Raw genomic sequence first — 19,770 nt, 5'->3', positions numbered from 1 at the left:
TACATACATATTTTTTCTGTAACAACTAAGAAATATGAGACCAGAATCTTTATCTTATTTAGCATACTTTATCCAAAGTTGATTATAGCATCATCTCATAAATACATGATGAATAAATAAATAAATGATAGATGTTTGTATCTTCTATATTCAAGACACTGCACTAAATCATACGGACATAACAGGAGCAAAATAGATAGTCCTGATCCAATGAAATTTTAATTAACTAGGACAGACACTCTATTAAACTAGAAATCCTCTAATTCTCTTGTTAACTGGAAAGTAGAAAATGATTCTTGATACTTGTGCTTCTGGAAAAATAAAGTTCATTGGTTTACTCTTTTTTCTGAACAAACAAAAATAAAAATAAATATTTTCAATATATTGGACAATAGGCAACGACAGAGAATAATCCATCATATATGTGAAACCAACATGGTGAGTCCCATTATTACTTGAACTTATAGCCTTGATGGAGTTTCTAGTCTAGGGAAGGGAAGTGAAATGGCCTGAGCTGAAAGACTAAGAAAACTAGAAAACTCAGCTAGAATTTATAGATTGGAATACTACAGAGGAGAGAAATGCAAAGAAGGAAAAATCTGAGAACCATCTAGGGTCTTCCACAAGTATTAGAGTGCTGACTGGTACGGTCATGTGGAAAATACTTCAAATGGGGAAACAACCTTCTAAGAGGATTAGAAATGTCTAGTCTCACACAAAACCTGGATAGAACCTGTTACTCCAAAACAGACAAGGTCCTCTCAGAATCTACAGGCTGCTAAACATAGCACTCAGAAAGACTTGTCTCAGCAGTGTGGAATCATTTAGTCCAAAAATAAATGCTGCACTGGTCCAACTTAAAGTTTCTTAAAGCAAGATTTAAAAGAATTAAATATATATTATTGCTTTAACTTTATTCCAAGAAAGAGCTCAATAATAGATAGACCAATAAGAATACAAAAAGGTCTAACACCCAACAAGGTAAAATTTACAATATCCATCATTCAATCACAGATTACCAGGTATGCAAAATCCAGAATAATGCAATCTATAATTAGGGGAAACTCGACCAATCAAAATTGAAACAAAACCTACACAGATGTTCAAATAGCCAGAATAGTAAATGAAAGTTTTTTTTTAAATAGTATTCTTAATGTTCAAAAAGTAAACACATGCCACATGTAAAACAGATTTAAACTGAAATTCTAGAGATGAAAACTACAATGTTTGAGATTTGTAATATACTGGTTGGAATTAACAGCAGATCTGATATGCAGACAAGAACATAAGGGAACTTGAAGGCATCCTGAAGAGGGAAGAAAAAGCAAAGAGAAAAAGTAACTTACAAAATGTGAAGAGTATCAGCTTTTGAAAACCTTAGGAGGTGCAAATTACATCTCTAAACGAGAAGAGAGAATGGGGAGGGTGACATATAAATATTTCAGAAAATAAAGGCCAAACACTTTTCAAATTTGATGACAACTATGAAGCTGTAGATCCAAGAAGTCCAACATTCCCCAAGCATAAAAAGCATGAAAAAAGTTAAACATCATCATATCATATATATCATAATCAAGTTGCACGAAAGCTGTGAAAAAGAAAATCTTCAAAGAAGAGACAAAAGGCATGTTACCTACAGAAGAAAGAAGGAAAAAATATATATAGATTTCTTATTGGAAAGAATGCAAGTGAGATGAGGCTGAAGCAATATCTTTAAGATAGAGAAAAAAAACTGTCAACCTAGAATTCTGTATTTGAAGAAAAAGAAGCATATATCAAAAAAACAAAAAACTGTAGCTAAAAATTCTATGTCCAACAAAAATATCACTTAAAATTGAAAGTGAAATAAAAACATTTAAAATTGATAAAATTAATTCCCAACAGACCTACATTATGAGAAATGTTATGGATAGTCCTTTAGGCACAAAGCAACTTACATGATCATTTAATATGAATCAACATAAAGAACACTTGAAAAAGTTCAGGGTTGAATAGAAAATATTTCTAGTTAAATATTTTAAGATAATTGATCATTTAAACACAATAATAATAATATATTGTTAGGATATATATGTGTGTGTATTTTATATAGCTATCATAGCATTAAGTATGTTAGGGAAAAAATAAAATTAAAATATTTTAAAATTCTTACATCATATGTGAAATGTTATAATATCATTTGAAGGTAGACGATGGTAAGTTAAAAATGTGTATTACAAACATGAAAGCAAGAATTAATATAACAGAACAGTTATATCTGATAGTCAAATAAATAAAATGTAATTATAAAATATACTCAATTCAAAAGAATGTAGAAAATAGTAATAAAGGGAACAAAAACAAATGAAACAAACAGGAAAAGACAGCAATATAGTACATTTGAGCCTAACCATGTGAAAAATCACATTAAATGTATGTTGTCTCAACATTCCCAAGCAAAAGACAGAAATGATTAGCTGAGTATTTATATTACTGCTAGGCAAAGCAGATTTCAGAATAAAGACTAATGTCAGAAATAAAGAAGATAATTTCATAATAATAAAGAGCTCAAATTCATCAAGAGAAAATAATAAATGTAAATATTCATGTACTTAAATATATTGCTTCAAAATACATGTAGCAAAAACAGGTCTGCAATGAGAAATAGACAAATCCACATGTATAGATAAAGATTGCAGTAACTTCCCTTCAATAAATGATAGAGAAGTCTTCAAAAATAATAATGGAAACTTAGAAAAAGTGAAATTTCTGGTACAGGTAGAAAAAGCTAGTAGACAAAGTATTAGCAAAGGAACAGAAGCATTGAGTGTCATGAACTAACTATACCTGTCTGACATTTATAGAATATTCTATGAGGCCAGCATTACTCTGAACAAAAATAGAAAAAATATATTATAGGAAAGGAAAAAAATAGATCATTAACCAACAGAACATAGATGCGAACATTATGAATGAGCATTTTAATTAACATATGCAACACTGAAAAGTCCAAAATGTAGCTAATAAATGGAAGGCATAAATAGAGAGATATACCTTGTTCATGGGTTGAATGACTTAATATTGTTAAGATGTCAATTTCCTCCAAATTGTCGCTTAGTGGAGCTCTGTAAACTTTTCTGTATAAGTCCAGATAGTAAATGTTTTGGGCTTTGCAAATCATAGAGTCTCTATTATAATTCAACTCTACCTCTGTAGCAAGAAAACAGCCATAGACGATATGTAAATGAATGTCATGGCGGTGTTTCATGAAACCTTATTTACAAAAACAAGCTACCAAGGTAGGTCGGCAAGAGGGCCACAGTCTGTCAATACCTGATCTATAATTCAACAAAATCCCAATTAATTTTCCAGCAGGCATTGTTGATGAAATTGACAAGCTAATTCCAAGAAGACTTTGAAAATTCAAAGAACCCAGAAGAGCCAAAACAACTCTGAAAATCAACAAAGACAGTGACCTACTTATAACTCCTCCATTTAGAAACTTACTAAGAATCTAGACAGTGTGGTCTTGTAGAGGCACACAAACAGAAAAATGAAACAGAACAGAAGTAAAAGGTTTGGTCACCAATTACGATGTGTGTGTTTCCCCATTCCAACAAGCAATTCTCCAGCACCAGCTGGGTGTCCTACAATTCAACTCAATTCTGACGTTACCCAGAGGCAGTGTCAGAGTCTGCAAATTAAGGGGACAGTCCCACAACACTGAGACCCCACACGCAATTCAGACACCAGTACCAAGCCCAGGTTATCACCTGAGCTTTTGACCCACCAGCTATAGATCCTATAGGTGGTAGATTTCAATGCCCCCTCCTTGTGTTCAATTAATGTGCTAGAGAGATAGAACTCAGAGAAACATTTACTTACAAGAGCATTCTAAAAGGATATACCAAAAATCTGTCACAGCATTTTGAGATCCCTTTAAAACAAAATTTAATGAGGAAGAAAAAGAAAAAAAAGAGGATATAACTCAGGAACAGCCAGATAGAAGAGATGCATGGAGAAAGGTATGGGAAAAGGATGCAGAGCTTCCACACCCTGAGTGACATCTTCACATATGTGCCAACCCAGCAGCCCTCTGAATGCTTGTCCTTTTGGTTTTTTATGGCTGCTTCATTACACAGGCATGGTTGTCATTACATTGCACTGGCCATTAATTTAACCTCCAGTCCTTTACTTCTCCCTGGAGGTCTGGGGAATTGGGAATAATAGTTTCAACCCTCTTAGTACATGGTTGGTTCCCCCTGGCAACCAGCCATCATCCTTAGATATAGTCCAAAGGACAAAACATGTATTTTTTATTATAAATCACAATATGATGAGAGGGTTGTCTCAGTTCATTCAGGCTACTGTAACAAAAATACCATAAACTGGATAGCTTATAAACAATGGAACTTTATTGCTTACAGTTCTGAAGGCCAGGAATTATCAAACTGAGGGGCTGGGCAGATTCAGTGTTCGGTGGAAATTCCCTTCCTGGTTCACAGAAGGCAATCTCCTCACTATAACCTCACATGTAGAAAGACAGAAAGGTAGAAAGGCCTCTCTGGGGCCTCTTTCATAATCTCATTCATTAGCGTTTCATCCTCGTGACCAAATCAACTCCCAAAAACCTCACCTCCAAATACCATCACATGAGAGGTTAGTTTTGAACATAAATTTGGAGGTGGGGTGGGGGTGGGCACAAAGATCCAATCTATGCCATGAGCCTATGAATAGACATGCACATATGTAGACAACCGACTTTTGAAAAGTAGTCAAAGGCAATTCAATGAAGAAAGAATAGTCTTTTTAACAAGAGTTACTGGAACACTAGGATATTCATATACAAAAAATAAACTTTATCCATACTTGTACCAATAACAAAAATTAACTCAAAATGTATTATGGACCTACAACAAAGCAAAGCAAATAAAAAAAGAACTTTCAGAAGCATAAAGATGATCTTTGTGACTTTAGGTTAGACAAATAATTTATATATATATATATATAAACTTCCATTCTTTGAAAATAGTCTTAGGAAAATAAAAAGAGAAACCACGGACTGGATTATATATTTACAATTCACATGTCTGATAAGGGGCTTGTATTGAGACTATGTAAGGAACCTCAGCAATTAATAATAAGAAAATAACCAAGCCAATATAAAATGGGCAAAGTATTTGAACAAATATTTCACAGAAGATATATGAGTGACAAGTATATGAAAGATATACAATATCATTAGTCCTTGAGCAAATGCAAATTAGAACAAGAAGATACCACTATTTACCTATTAGGATAGCTAGAATTAAACTAACCATGAAGATGGTTGTTGAGACAGTGGACCATCCGGAACTCTCACACACTGCTGCTGGAAATATAAAATAGTATAACCACTTTAGAAAGTTTGTCAGCTTCTTAAAAAGTTAAACATGAACTTACCATTCCATTCCTACGTATCTATCCAATAAAAAGGAAAATAGACAGGAATGTTCATAGCAACTATATCTGTTATAAATAAACTTGAATCAAATCCGAATGCGCATTGACAGATAAATGGATTAAAACTCTGGTATATCCATACAATAGAATATTACTCAGCAATAAAAATAAATATACACAGTTATATGAATGAATTTCAAAATAAGTATACGGAGCGAAAGAAGCCAGACACAAAAGTGTGCATGGTGTATGACTCAGTAATATAAACCACTAGAAATTTCAATGTAATCTACAGTGACAAAATCTGTTCAGTGGTTGCCTTGTTAGTGGTTCAGAATGGGTGGGAGAGAAGCATGACAAATCAATTTCAGGAAGCTTTGGAAGGTGATAGAAATGTTTTGTTTTCTTGTTTGTGGTGGTGGATTCTCTCTGTGTATATCAATGTGTCAAAACTTATCCAATTTTATACTTTAAATATGTGCAGTTTATTGCATGTTAATTATGTCTCAATCAGAAGACAAGGAATATATTAAAAATAAATGTTAAGACAGAGCTAAGCATAAACATAAACCATAAATGTAGGATAGATAAGCAAAGTGGGGTAAAAAATAACATGCAAAAATAGTACAGGAAGTTGTCTGAGGGTCAGCTGGTATGGAATGGTTTCTGATCGGTCCATGCTGTGTAGTTACATATGATTAATATTTTTTCTCTCAGTCCTGCTTTAGGAAGCACTTGAAAGGCATCTTTCCATCAGGAGGGTATATAAGATTTTAGTAACCCAAACAAATTCATTTACTCAAAATTTATTGAATGCCCATATTGCCAATTAATATGTGGCATGAACACTGAAATGTGTGACAGATATGCTTTCTTTTGTCATATCATTTGGGGATTACTATTAAATAGAGCATGGCATATAAAGTGATGAGTGTCCAGACTTTGGAGCATGTTCTTAAGTTACCCGAGATCTGAATATCTAGTATTTTACGTCATTACGATGAATGAAATTTGGAGAAACATACATCCCTTTACAACAGAAGTGGATAATTTAAGACTTGTATCAGATTCTTGAACAGCACTGTGGAGAATAACTATAACTTAGAAGATACATTGATTGATATCATAGCAAAGCACACAGCAAGTCGAAAATCTTTTGTTTTCAAGAGCATTGATGATATGCCTCAAGTTGCTCTGTAATTGCTTGATTTCAGAATTATTTTTCACTGATGTGGACTGAATCTTTCCAAAGAAATGCTTCATAGACAGAAAGTTGAAAAGTGTTGCAACCCTGCAATAAGATCTTTTACAAGTAATTACCAGAATGAGTCACCATTCCGGATGGTGAGTAGCATTGATTTTTAGTCCCTTTAAGAATTTAACTTTTTTTTTCTTTTAACTTGTCTGAAAGCCTTCAATAAAGAAATGGTGCTGAGTATGTAATCATAAACCTTTAAGGCAATGACATAGGGGAAAAGTGATTCCCTTACCTTTCTTTCAAACTATATTTGAAAAACATGGAGCTAGAGACAAATAAACTTGTAATACCCTTTAAACTCTGTCAAGATGTCAACAATATATTAAAGTGAATATGCTTTATATTATTTTTAAAACTATAGATACATAGATCAAAGTCAAAATTAAGAACGAGCTACATGCAACAATTTTAATCTATTGTTAATGTTTTATTTAAATCGTGTAACTGCTTTCGAACGAATGATAAAGGCAGGAAACATTCTACATAATCAAAATAGGCTTTTTTTCCACTGACTTGACTTTCATTTGGTTTCCTAAACTACGTCTTCTTATGGTGTGAATATTCTTTATGATTGAAATATGTTTAGGCCCTTCATTTCATCAACAAACATTTATTGAAAATAAATTGAAAAGTAATGTTGCTCCAATGTGTGAGTTATCTCATTTTATTTTCACAATAATCTGTAAAAAGAGTTTCTATTTTCTAAATGTTACATATGAGGAGCTTGAACTTCAGAGATGAAATATTTTGTTCAGTGTAGCATAGCAGACAAGTTAAGAGTATGGGGCCCCAAAAAGATTGATCTAACTTCAAAGGCAAAAACATAAAGCCAAAAACATGTCAGTTAAAAAAGAAATGTCAAGCAATGTATAACTGATTTTATTAATTTTTACCATTTCCTGAAGCCTTCCTTTTTTTATTTCAAGAAATATTCTGGAACATAAATACTTAGAATTATATTCAAATTTCATAGAAAGTAGCAAGGAAACATTTATATTGTGTTTCTGTTCTTTTGCTAGAGAAAAATACCTATGCTGAGGACCTTTATAATTTTACCAAGAAAAACCTGATTCAAACAAACAAGAAAATAAACTCATATCTGAAATTCCATTTGCCAAAGGCTTTCGACATGAGTTCAGCCAAGCTTATAATTTATTTTTTTTCCCACACATTTTTATAAATTCTATTTCTGATCATAGGGTCAGATCTTCATCATATGGCCTAAAATTCACAGTGTGAAACAAATCACAAGTATCGAAAGTTAAACATAAAATAAAAAATCATGGAAGAATAAATTGAAGAAGAAACTTCACTTACATTTACAGAAACTTAAACTGTTTTCCTTCAGAGAAATTATTGATAGATTATGGGTCATTTAGCAAAGATATTTCTAATGAAATAATAAAGCTACCAACTGGGTAATGTAATATAATATTTGTTCTCTGTGATTGTTCTCTAAATCTGAAATGCTTTGGGGGGCTGTGCACCTTCAGCTGTATTACAACATAATTTTTACATATCACTAATACAGCACTTAGGACATACTATAATTATATAGATTATACTCATCTTCAACTAAAATGTGAGTACACAGGTAGCAGCCAAAATCATGTGTCATTAATTAGAAAATCTCAAATTCTTCAATGATGTTGCATTAAAAACCTCTCCAGTCTTAAATAAAGCAGCTACCATTACATTCTCTTTTTCTATCCACAGCCACCTCAGAAAGCTACATCATACTTCCAGTGTATACCACACTCATTCATTCTTCAATGCTTTTACATACACGTTTCTCTTAGAAATTAAATCTCTTCCTCTCTCACCTTCCTTTTTGTCCTGGAAAAATTATATTTATCCTACTAGATTAATTTTAAATACTGTATGAGTTATTGATAAACATTCATAGGATTATATTTCTATCATAACATTTGGCTTATTTCAATGTGAATGTTGTTATGCTTCTTTGTTCCTATTTACGCCTTTTTCTTTGCCCCAAGTCTGTTTTTCTACTGTGTACCAGCCCCTTTTATGTCTCACATGGTTGTTTGGGCCTATCTGTCTCATCATCCCATCTTTCTCTTTGCTATATCATGTAGTATGTGAACCAGGAGTGAGGAATCGTAATCCGTGCCATCTACAGAGGCTGAACTCAGGCATGCAATAACATCAGGGCTGATCAGAGTTGTCTCTATTATTACATGACTACTAGAAAAAAATAATTTTCTGTCTTTGGAATCGCTGAACTGGGAATAATATCATTCTGGTACTGTTGTCAGTAGTCTTGTCTTCTGGCTGGTGAGAACATAGGACAATACACCTAAGTGATGTTAAGAGCCAGATGATAAAACCTTATTGCCATTGTCTTTACTGATGGATCCAGCCATTTCTGAATCTATACCCATCTCCAGACTTTACAATTTTATAAAATATCATGTTTCCTTTTTAATCAGGTTAACTAGAGTTGAATTTCTATTGTTTTCAACTAATAATGCCTTAATGAGCAGAAACTGTTAAAAGGAGTGTTGGTTAAATAAACGGACACAATAAAATATAGCAAGGACCATTCTGGCCTTGTTATACAGGTTTGCAGTTGATTAGCATGATAACTAAAAGTTTGTAAAATTATACTTCTTTTGTTGTTGTTGTTAAGACACATCGTATGAAGTGTATGTCTTTAGGACATGGTAGAAAAAGTAAAAAGTAAGAGTTTTAGTCCCTTTATGCAGTATCCAAAAGATTCTTGATGTGAAGAACAGATCAGTTCGGGCTGGCTCTTCTGACAGCCCTTCATATCTGTATTAAGAGATCTCATTGTATCTATCTTCTGCTCCTCCAGGTTGTACTGGAGATTAGATAATTAATTGTCCTGTGGATCTTCCAATAAATCTGAAGTTTAGGTCAGAAAGTTAGAAAATGTCTGCCATGGGTTTCTGGATAATGACGATCCATGTGATAACCAAAGCAAAGGCGATTCGAGAATGACATATATCACACAATTGGCGCTGGAAGTGGTGAATAGGACTCTGCACTTTGAGAAATTTCTTTTTTGGCAGGTGATAAGAGCATTTGCACTGTAATTCTGATAGTTACATGAGGCAAACCCAGTGTGTAATATGTGTAATATTGTTACAGAGTTTTATGTATGGAAATACATGTCTATATAATTCTATGGTGTCAAATACAGTAGAAACTTATCATCATCTTCCCAGTATCTTGTTTACATACAGTAGAAAACTTCTGGCTTCCTTACACACCATTATGAAGACATTTTTAACTTCTCTTGTGAATCTGAAATGCCTGCTGGCCCGGGGAGGGAGTGAGACCTGCTGGGTCTAACCAGTATTGTATGACCCCTTTCTGTATCGTTGGTTGAAAATATGAAACCACAGATTGAAGCAAGTACATTGGTAGAGAAATAATACCTTTTCCCAGGGAGTGGGGAGGGAGTAGAGTTGTTAAGAGACGAAGGTATTTAGTTAGTGGGATTCTGGCTGCCAATTTTCCTGCCACATAGAGAAACCATGTCTATAGAATGATCCCAAGCTCTGAGAGAGACAGACACCTGAGATGAAGAGAGAGCTATGATGACATGGTGTTTCTACTCCTGGTTCAAACAAACAAACACGATCTCCAGTTATATTTAATATATAGCCACACTTAGCCCTTTGAAAACTATTTTAAATAAATTATTTGGGGATACATTTAGACCTTTGACTAAATATCTTCTGTAGGCTTAGAGGTGGAAAAATTTGTTGCTCATAATTACCTGCTCAGTGACGAGCATTATTTCTGACCCTAATCAATGCTTGGCAAATGAGTGAATGAATGCAAATATATTAAGCTATTATTGAACATGCTTAATTATCATCAAAACATTAATAAGATTATTGCACAAATGAGATTTCCATTATTTTTCTAAAAATAGCTCTATTTAGAATCATATGTGCCTCATAAATTAGGATGCCCAAGTTTTAGTTTAAAATTGCTTATGTGTCAAGAATATGAGACATATTATTCATTACATATCCTCTTGTTAAAATCTACCTCATAAAATTATAAGTATGTACAAGGAAAGAAAAGAAGGAAAATGTGGTGGAATAAAATAAAAGGGAAATTAAAGATCAAATGCGGTCTCTTAAGAACATATGAAAAAACACTACTGATCATTGTTATGAATTACCAAGGTTACTGATTCTTTAGAATAATCACATATATGAAGAAGAGAAACTATAATTGCATTTTTAAGTTAATTTTAAAGTGTTGTACTCTAGTGGTTTATATTATTTAGTTTTGCTTATACTGAAAAATTATTTTAACCTATAAATTGATAACAACTCTCATCCCTCAAGTGAATTTAGAAAAATTTACTTACAGAACAGGTTACTGACACTTTTAGCAGACATAATTATTTATGTGAGTAATTGAAAGGTGCTATATTTTGAAAGATGAAATTCTAATATTAGAATACATAGCATGATTGGAGATTACGATATGTTTTATTTAGAATACAAATATGTTTTATAAACATTAATGTAGGAAGCAGCTTTGCTGTAACCTGTATTCATTAATTTAAAACTTGCTTTATGCTAGGTCATATCAACACATTTGCACTTAAATGTATTATACATATATTTTTAGAAGAAAAAGACAGGCTTAATTATATTAGTTAATATATTATTTCCTTATGTACATTAAGGAAATAACAGTGCTCCCTTTTGTTCAACTTCCTGATTAAAATACAAGTGCCATAATTAAAATGTAGTTATTGTTTAAATAAGAAATGTAGCATGTTGCTGTGGTTAAAAAACAGGTTTTGAGTTCAATTTCTCTAGATTCAAATCCTGTCTCCTATAGTTACTATTGACTTGATATACAGTAATCTTTATAAGCACTATTTTCTTAACACGCAAAGTACTACTGGTTGAGATAAATAAGATGATGAATTCAAGATAAATGGAATATTTTTTATTGCTCTGATATATACTTATAAAAATTGAAGATATATGCTTGCATTTAATTTTAAATTTCAAAATGCTATGACATAAGTTTAGCTTCTGAGAAAATGGAGTCGATATACTTTTTCTTGTTCTCCCCACTAAGTATAATTTACAACTTTGGCTATTATATTGTAAAATGAATATAAAAAATTGCTGGAAAGAAGACTGTCCATATCCTTCATGAACACAGATCTAAAAATCCTTAACAAAATATTAACAAAGAAAATTCAGTAATATATAAAAAGAATTACACACCATGACTGAGTAGAGATTTTCCAGACATGCAATGTTGAATCGATATTTTAAAACCAACCATGTAATCCTAAAGAAGAAAAATCACAAGATGTGATTGATTAATGCAGAAAAAAAGCATTTCACAAAATTCAACCCTCATTCAGAATGGGAAAAAGTATTTGCAAACCACACGGCTAGCAAAGTGCTAGAATCTAAAATACATAAAGAAGTCTCAAAAATCAACAGTAAAGAAAAATAATTCAACTAGAACATAGGGAAAATACACAGAGATTTTAACATATTAACAGATATATATACAGATGATAAAAAGCACAAGATGTTAACAAGCATTTGCCACCAAGAGTATAATTAAAACCACAATGGGATCTGCACCAATCAGAATGGCTAAAATTAGAAAGACAAAAAAGTGGCATCATCAACCTGGCTAGACAAATGAGGAAGGCCAGCAAAGGAGAGAAGTGTCTACTAAGGAAGAAAGAAAATCAAGAGACTGTGGCAGTTTTCAAGCCACGTGAATATGTTGCATCAAAGAATAGAATTGACTATGGCAAATGAGACTAATAGATTCATCAAGATGACTGAAATGGTGTGTTGAATTGTAGGGTGCTGAACTCACTGTGGACCTTCTCAAAGTAGCTGTAGTAGAAGAGCAGGTGTAGCAGTCAAGGCACAACCAGAGAAACCGAACCAGTAGGAGATACATAGCAAGAGACTCATTGCAAGGAATTTGCTCATGCAATTGGGGGGCTCGGTAGGCAAACTGGAAATCCTTAGAGCAGGTTATTAGGAAGAGCAGGCTGGAACCTTCCTGAGGGAGCTGAACCTGTGGTGCATCCATAGAACTTCTTCTAGAAAGACTTCATGCCTCTCTTAAAGCCTTTCGATTGCCTGAGTCAGGCCCTTCCTGATTATCTAGGATAATCTCCTTTACTTAAAGTCAACATTAATCATATCTACAAAATACTTCTACAGCAATGCCTAAACTAGTGTTTGACTGAATAATTAGCGTGCCAAGTTGACACATAAAACTTGGCCAAGAGATAAAAAATGTGTATAAGAAAAAAATGGGAGAAGAAATAAATCAGCTCAACAATTCTTACAACAAAGGACGAGGAAAATGTAGCATATATCAGGAGTAGCATATTTTTATGCTGCTAGAAATGACCCATTAGATTAAAAAAATGAAAAGATGCATTTTAGAAGGTAGAACTGCCAGAACAATATTTTGAGATATTTGACGGAGGGACACTTGCACATAAATGGAAGGTTTGGCCTTAGAAAGCAGGAAGGAAATTGCACCCCTCTTCAGAGGAGGGGATACTGAGATTATGGGTCAAGTAAGATGCTGGCTGTTAACTAGAAAAGATGGTGGAGATCTGTGTAAGTTCTTCTTTTTGAGGAAAATAGTAAATAAGAACATCAGAAAAGAATGGCGACGGAAGAGTCTATGATAATGAAGCTGTGAGTAGAGACCAGGCAGGAAATACCCACCTGGGAGATGGAGGATATTAAAGAACTTGGAAAATAAAGCTATCAGGGTTTACAAAACAGGTTTGGGGGCATGACTTTCGAGTGAGACTAGTCATTGTGGTTGTTCTTCATTAGGCATGCTAGGCGGCGAGGGCTGTGTTGATAGGGAGATCGTCAATTTAAGTTACCTGTCTAGCAAGTGGAGCGAGTTCAGAGGATGCAGAAGAATGAATATCGTGGCTGGTCATGGAACGTAAACTGGTTAAACAGGGAAGTAAGAACACATACAATAAGAGGTAGGATACAAGCTTTGTAGTTACAAAGGGATTATGTGTTTTTAGAATTGAGATGCTAAATTCTGATGTTATATGACATGGTCTAGGAATCACCGTGAGCGTGAGAGGTGAACAAAAGGCTGATTCCAAGACCATGTGAGAAGCAGGATTGAAAGAACTGAGGATCAAAGTCGTATATATACTGACATCATAATGAATTACGACAGGAGGCAATCGATAAATAATTCTTAATTTAATTCAGGAAAAAAGTATGAGTGGGTATGAATATGAGTATAAATGGCAGTCACTCATTTATTGATTTTAGCAAATAATTATCATAATATCTATTGTAGCAATTATTACTAATTACTAATAAGAAGAAGAGAAAGACTACTGTAACATAAAATTAAAAAAACTAGCTTCAAACATTAGGAATTTCTTCACAGAGAATAAATAATTGAAGGTCATGCACAGAGAGATCAGCAATAAACTTGACAATGTCGAGCATGGAAAGAAGGCCGATTTGTTGATATAAAATAAGCAGACAGAAAAGTGGCATGTCATAGGCTTGGCTCAGAACATGGAAACAGAGACTGGCTAACGACTTCACATTTTATCGAAAATGCAATGGAATGTTTTAGATGGGTTTTGAGGAGAGATGACTTTCCCGAAAGGTTTAAAGTCCAGAAGGTGTCTGCCCCTGTGGGTAGCGCTAATCCTCCATGACATTTCCCGGTAGATGTAAACCTTAGAGGCACTCCAGGGGGTCGCTTAGGTTACATAGACAGCTCTCTATTGTGTGCAGGCAGCACAATATCAGAAAATAGTGTTACTCGTGCAGGCCTTCGGAATGAAGGCTTTTTCTGCCTTGTTGGTTCAGGAGCTGGAGAACCTCAAAATGGCCAGGTATCAGTCTCAGCATGCAATTTAAGGGAATCATGATGATTAGGTTTAAGTTGGGAAGAACTGACTTCCGAAGAATAGTAAGTCATCCCATCCATGAATGCATAATGTCTCTCCATTTATGTAGATCGTCTTTGATTATTTCATCAGTTTTCTGTATGTAGTTTTCTACATACAGAACCTATACCTATTTTGTTAGGTCAATATCTAAGTATTGTCATTTATTTTTGGTGCTACTGTAAATATTTTCCTGCTTATGTTGCTTTGCTTTTACCTTCCATACTTGCTTCTTAAAATGAAGCATAATGTGCTGGATTAAACACAATGGTGTATTCATTCATTACAAAGCAAAAATGAGTATGGCAGCCTGAAGGATGTTATGTAAACACAGCTTTTCAAGTTTCCCCACCTATTCTTCATGATGAGCCGAGTTTGGCACCTAAATTTTACGTCGTCTGTGCTGAGTCACGGGATAAGGCTCATTAAGCTTTCTGTATCCCAGACAGTATCTCCTTTAAACTCCAGTGTAGTTATTTTTATGGTTACAGAAATAGTTTTCAGTAAGTTGTTACATGGGTCTAATAACTGTTCTCCTTCAAAACCATTTTACAACTCCTAAATGTATGATAATGAGTAAAGAAAGCCTTATTGTAGTTTTCAGTGCTACAGGGTAAACGGGACCTGTCTGGGACCTGCATAATTAGTTCAGTGTCTGAGACAAGCTCAGCACCTCAGTTGTGACTGGGGCGTGTAACAGCATACCTCTTGATATTGTCAGGGCTGACTTTGTTTTAAAAGTGACTCTTGTCACTTTTCGTTAAGACAAAATAAAAATAATGGAAGAAAGGGTCATTTCTAGATGACTTTACTTCTATAGAATACTCTTTCACTTGAACAATTTATTTCAGCATTTTTGATCTTTGAAAGCTAAGTTTATTCAAATTTAGTCATATTGACCAATAGGAGTTTCCATGAGTTCTAGGTATTGTTGAAGGAGTATAACTATAGGGAAACAGAAATACTGAATATGCACTAAGGCAAAAAACATGAAGAGTCAAAGTTCGAATTAAATTCTACGTTTAGATACACACCTTATAGTTAGTTATATTTGCATTTACCTTCATTCTTATTGACATTTCGTTTCTTTAATCCTTATAAATATTACTAAATCACTAATGATATTGTGATTTAGGAAAGATAACAATACATAAAAAGTTGGCAAACTAACCTGCTCCCCAGATATTCTAAATTAACCTATTACCTTTATTTTTAAAGGAGAAATAGTTTTGAGTAAAGTGCCACCAACCATTACAGAAAATTTCTTCTCTGAAATTGTTTGATTTAAAGTTTAAATGATCTCTTTATGGAAAATTTATGCAGTGACCCCAGGTATAAAATTTTAAATGTGTAATGAAATAGGGAAGTATTAAAGTTTTAGTTCATTAAAATGCCAAAGAAATATTAGAATACAATATTAACAAAAATGTCAATGTGCTCATTCTTCTCTTTTAATTTAACCTTGAGTAACAAACAAGAAGAGTTTAGTCCACAGGGAACCTTATAAAAATGACTGTTATACAAATATAAACTAGACAAAAAGCTCTGAATTTATTTGACACTCATTCACTATTTTATTTTGCTACCAATTATCCAGTTATATGGATTTCATTTAGTTCTTTCTCAATCATTGGTCATTTCTGATTCATCTTTGGCTGGTATTAGAAATGAAATTTACCTAGTTACACACACACACACACACACACACACACACACACACAAATTTGATGTTATATTTCAAAAGTGGTATAACCAACAAGAAAATAAAATAGTTATATTTTAAAATACAACTTACAAACTTTCTAAAAGCACCTTTGTCAACTTCCATCCAATGATCAAAATCTTTCACTTCTCATCAATGTAGAAGAATATTCTAACATACGATTGGTTCAATCGACAACTGTAAAGCTGGTTGGCCCCTCTAATGTAGAATAGGTTGACGTACCAGTATGAGTGATCTCATCCTGAATACTCTTTTAAAATTCAATGGTAAAAAATGTTATCTGAATCGTTCAAAAGAAATATTGCTGCTATTGATAGCTTGCAGGAAAGTATGTGGTAATACAAGTGAGGAAAAGTTTATTTTACTAATTGAACATTTTAAAAACGGAATTGTGAAAATTCTATTCATTCAATAGAAATAATACTATTCAAAAAGGTCTTCATAGAAATATACAGTAATCCAAATAAGAAAAGTTCTCACACTGAGTTTCATTCAACAGAAATAATACTATTCAAAAAGGTCTTCATAGAAATATACAGTAATCCAAATAATAAAAATGCTCATACTGAGTTTCAGCGTTTTCTATGATATACATACTGCTAATATTGAGGCGCGTATATTCGGGCCAAACAAAATATTTTTTAAAAGCATTTATCCAATACTATGATAATGTATCTGTCAAAATAAATATTAGAATATTTACGCTAGGGAGACTTTTTCGGCTTTTATTTTGTTGTACAGTTTTGTCATTTCATGAGAGCCAAAGCACTCAATTTTCTCATGTGGGTGAGTTAACCATAGAGCTATCTGACCCTTTTTGTGATGTTCACATGGAAACTGATTCATTCTTAAGGAGGCTTTTGGAGGGAAACCATCATTCATGTTTGCTGTGACTTATTGTTTCTTCCAACAATATTTCTCCACGGTGACTTTAGAGCAGTGAGAGAAAAAAGTATCTCCTCAGATACGTCAGGCACTATTGTAAAGTGCTTTAAGGAATGCTCATGATTTTGAAAAACAAAACTAGTATTTTATTATTGTAAAGTATGTAATATCTATAATCACTGTCACTACTTAGACTAGTTCAGCACGTAAGTGGATTCAGTTTTCACTACCATGGTTACTTCCTTTATGACTTGGTAAATTCTCAATTTTTTTATTTCTAAGAAAATAGCTATTGTATGTATTGTTACATATTAAAAAAAAAAAAAACTATTGTTAAATTAATTAAACCAGAAGACCACAAGACTGAGGTAGCCTGTGTAAGAAAAGCAAAACCTGAGTATGGAACCCTCAAGGTTAAGAAATTAAAAGCTAAGGACAACTAATCAAAACCAGTCAGCTAAGCTTTCCCAGACAGGACAACTGCTTAAGCTATAGGCAAATCATTCCCTTGTTTTGCTTCTGCCCCTTGTCTATAAAAGCTTGTCCTGGGCTCCTGTGGGTGAAATATTTCATATCGCTTCCAGTTTGGCACTGCCCAACTAGAATCAATTTTTGCTCAAATAAACTCTTAAAAATTTAATATACCCCAGTTTATCTTTACCACTATTAATGTTTTACAGAAGCAGATGTCCCACATTCATCAGCTATTTTCCTTATATAGGTGATTCTTGGGGGATGAATGTTGGATAAACTTCAATAAGAATTATTTCTAATTCTTGGAGTAAAACAATCTTTATGGGATGGATGTGCATAATGTCCTATGTCACATTTTCTTGTTCATTTTCTATTCTTTTAATCTAAGTATTCAGGTCATCTGTCAGGAAATTTTAGAAAGTATTTTTACTATGTTTCTCTCTCATTTGTTCAATTATTTCTCTAAGAAACTACAAGCAGTGTTATTACAACTCTACTTTTGCATGTAACAAATATCTTTCATTTTCTTCATAGTTTTAATTCTGCTACTTTCCAATTAAAATTGCTCATTATTCTCAAGCCCTCCATCCTATGTTTTTAAAGTGATGTTTTATTTTACTGAAGTCATTTCAGTGTAGATTTTATTTTTATTTCGCATTTCTATCTTCAGTTATGCCAGCTCACTTTTTATCTTCATCTGCTGTCTTATCTCTAATCCTTTGAAATGTTACTCTTTTTTTGAGCTATTGATTAAAAAAAAAAGTTTTATAACATTTTCTAATTTTATTCTGATTCATTTCTCTATTGGCATAGCTATTCAGGGATGCTTATTCATTGCTTGATTTGTCTTTCATGCTTTGTATTTACATTTTTGTTTATTGTTGTTTTTCTTTTAACTCCATACTTGTTATTTAATATTGTTACTTCTCGGAATGGGATTTTTTTCTTGTGAATATAAATCCCTAAAGGAATACCGTGACACTAGAGTTTTCACGGTTAACAAGAGCAGTAAGATGCTTGAATTCTGGTATATTGTTTCTGAACATGTTCTTCACAACATACTTCTGTGAGAGTATGTTTTAACTGGGTTGCAAGAAGTTTACCTGGTTCCCAAGGCTGAACTGTGTGTGACATATTTTATGGGTGATAATTTGCCATCTATGTCTCTTGAGCTCCCCAGAAGTCTCTGTCTTGATTTCTGTTCAATCTAAGTTAATTTAATTTCACTTTACAAAAAGAACACCAGAGCTGAATATAGGAGACCGTGATGAGTGCTATAGTTCTGTCACAATCAATGGTTTTATAATAGGCAAACTACTAACCCATTTAGAGACTCAGTTTGTGGCATTAAAAAATTGGAAAAATAAATGTATTGAACATGGAGAGCTGTAATACAATTACGATAATGTATTTTAGTATCATAATCTTCAAAATCAGAGTGTACAGTTGTAATCAATAGTAACAGAGCCAACCATTTGTTGGTTATTCACTGTGAGTTGGTCCCAGTGCTAGCTAGGCACTGTGACAAGGAGAAAGGTAGATGAGACATGGTCTCTGCACACAATTGAAACCACGCTGCAATGGGGCTGTGGTCTGGAAGTGTGGTGTGCTGCCCAGAGCCCCCCTTTAAGATACAGGCACTCATCCCCAGACACTGAGTTTCTGCTGCTGACAGCTCAAAGCTGAGCCCCTCTCTAGGCACTGCCTTCTGCCAAAGACAGTCACCTCATACAAGCTTGCATTCCATCCCCAGCAAGGCCAGCATCTGATGACTATTCAAGGGAGAATACAAAGGCCCTCAACCTATTGAAAAATTCCTAAAAGCCATTCGCTGCAGAGCTCCTGGATAGTTGCCTCTATTGTGACTACTCCTTCTGCCATCCCCGCTTCCCTTATTCTCTTTGAGTTTTTGTTTTTCTTTTCCTTGGAGTATTTACAAATCAACTTTCTACACACACATCGCAATCTCAGAATCTGTTTCTTGAGGAAGCAACCTGAAAGAGTCTGAGATATAAAGGGCATTCAACATTTGAAGATCTGGAGATAGGACAG

Source organism: Pteropus vampyrus, unplaced genomic scaffold (assembly GCF_000151845.1).
Source record: "Pteropus vampyrus isolate Shadow unplaced genomic scaffold, Pvam_2.0 Scaffold119, whole genome shotgun sequence".
Classification (NCBI taxonomy): domain Eukaryota; kingdom Metazoa; phylum Chordata; class Mammalia; order Chiroptera; family Pteropodidae; genus Pteropus; species Pteropus vampyrus.
Note: the sequence above shows the minus strand (reverse complement) of the source record.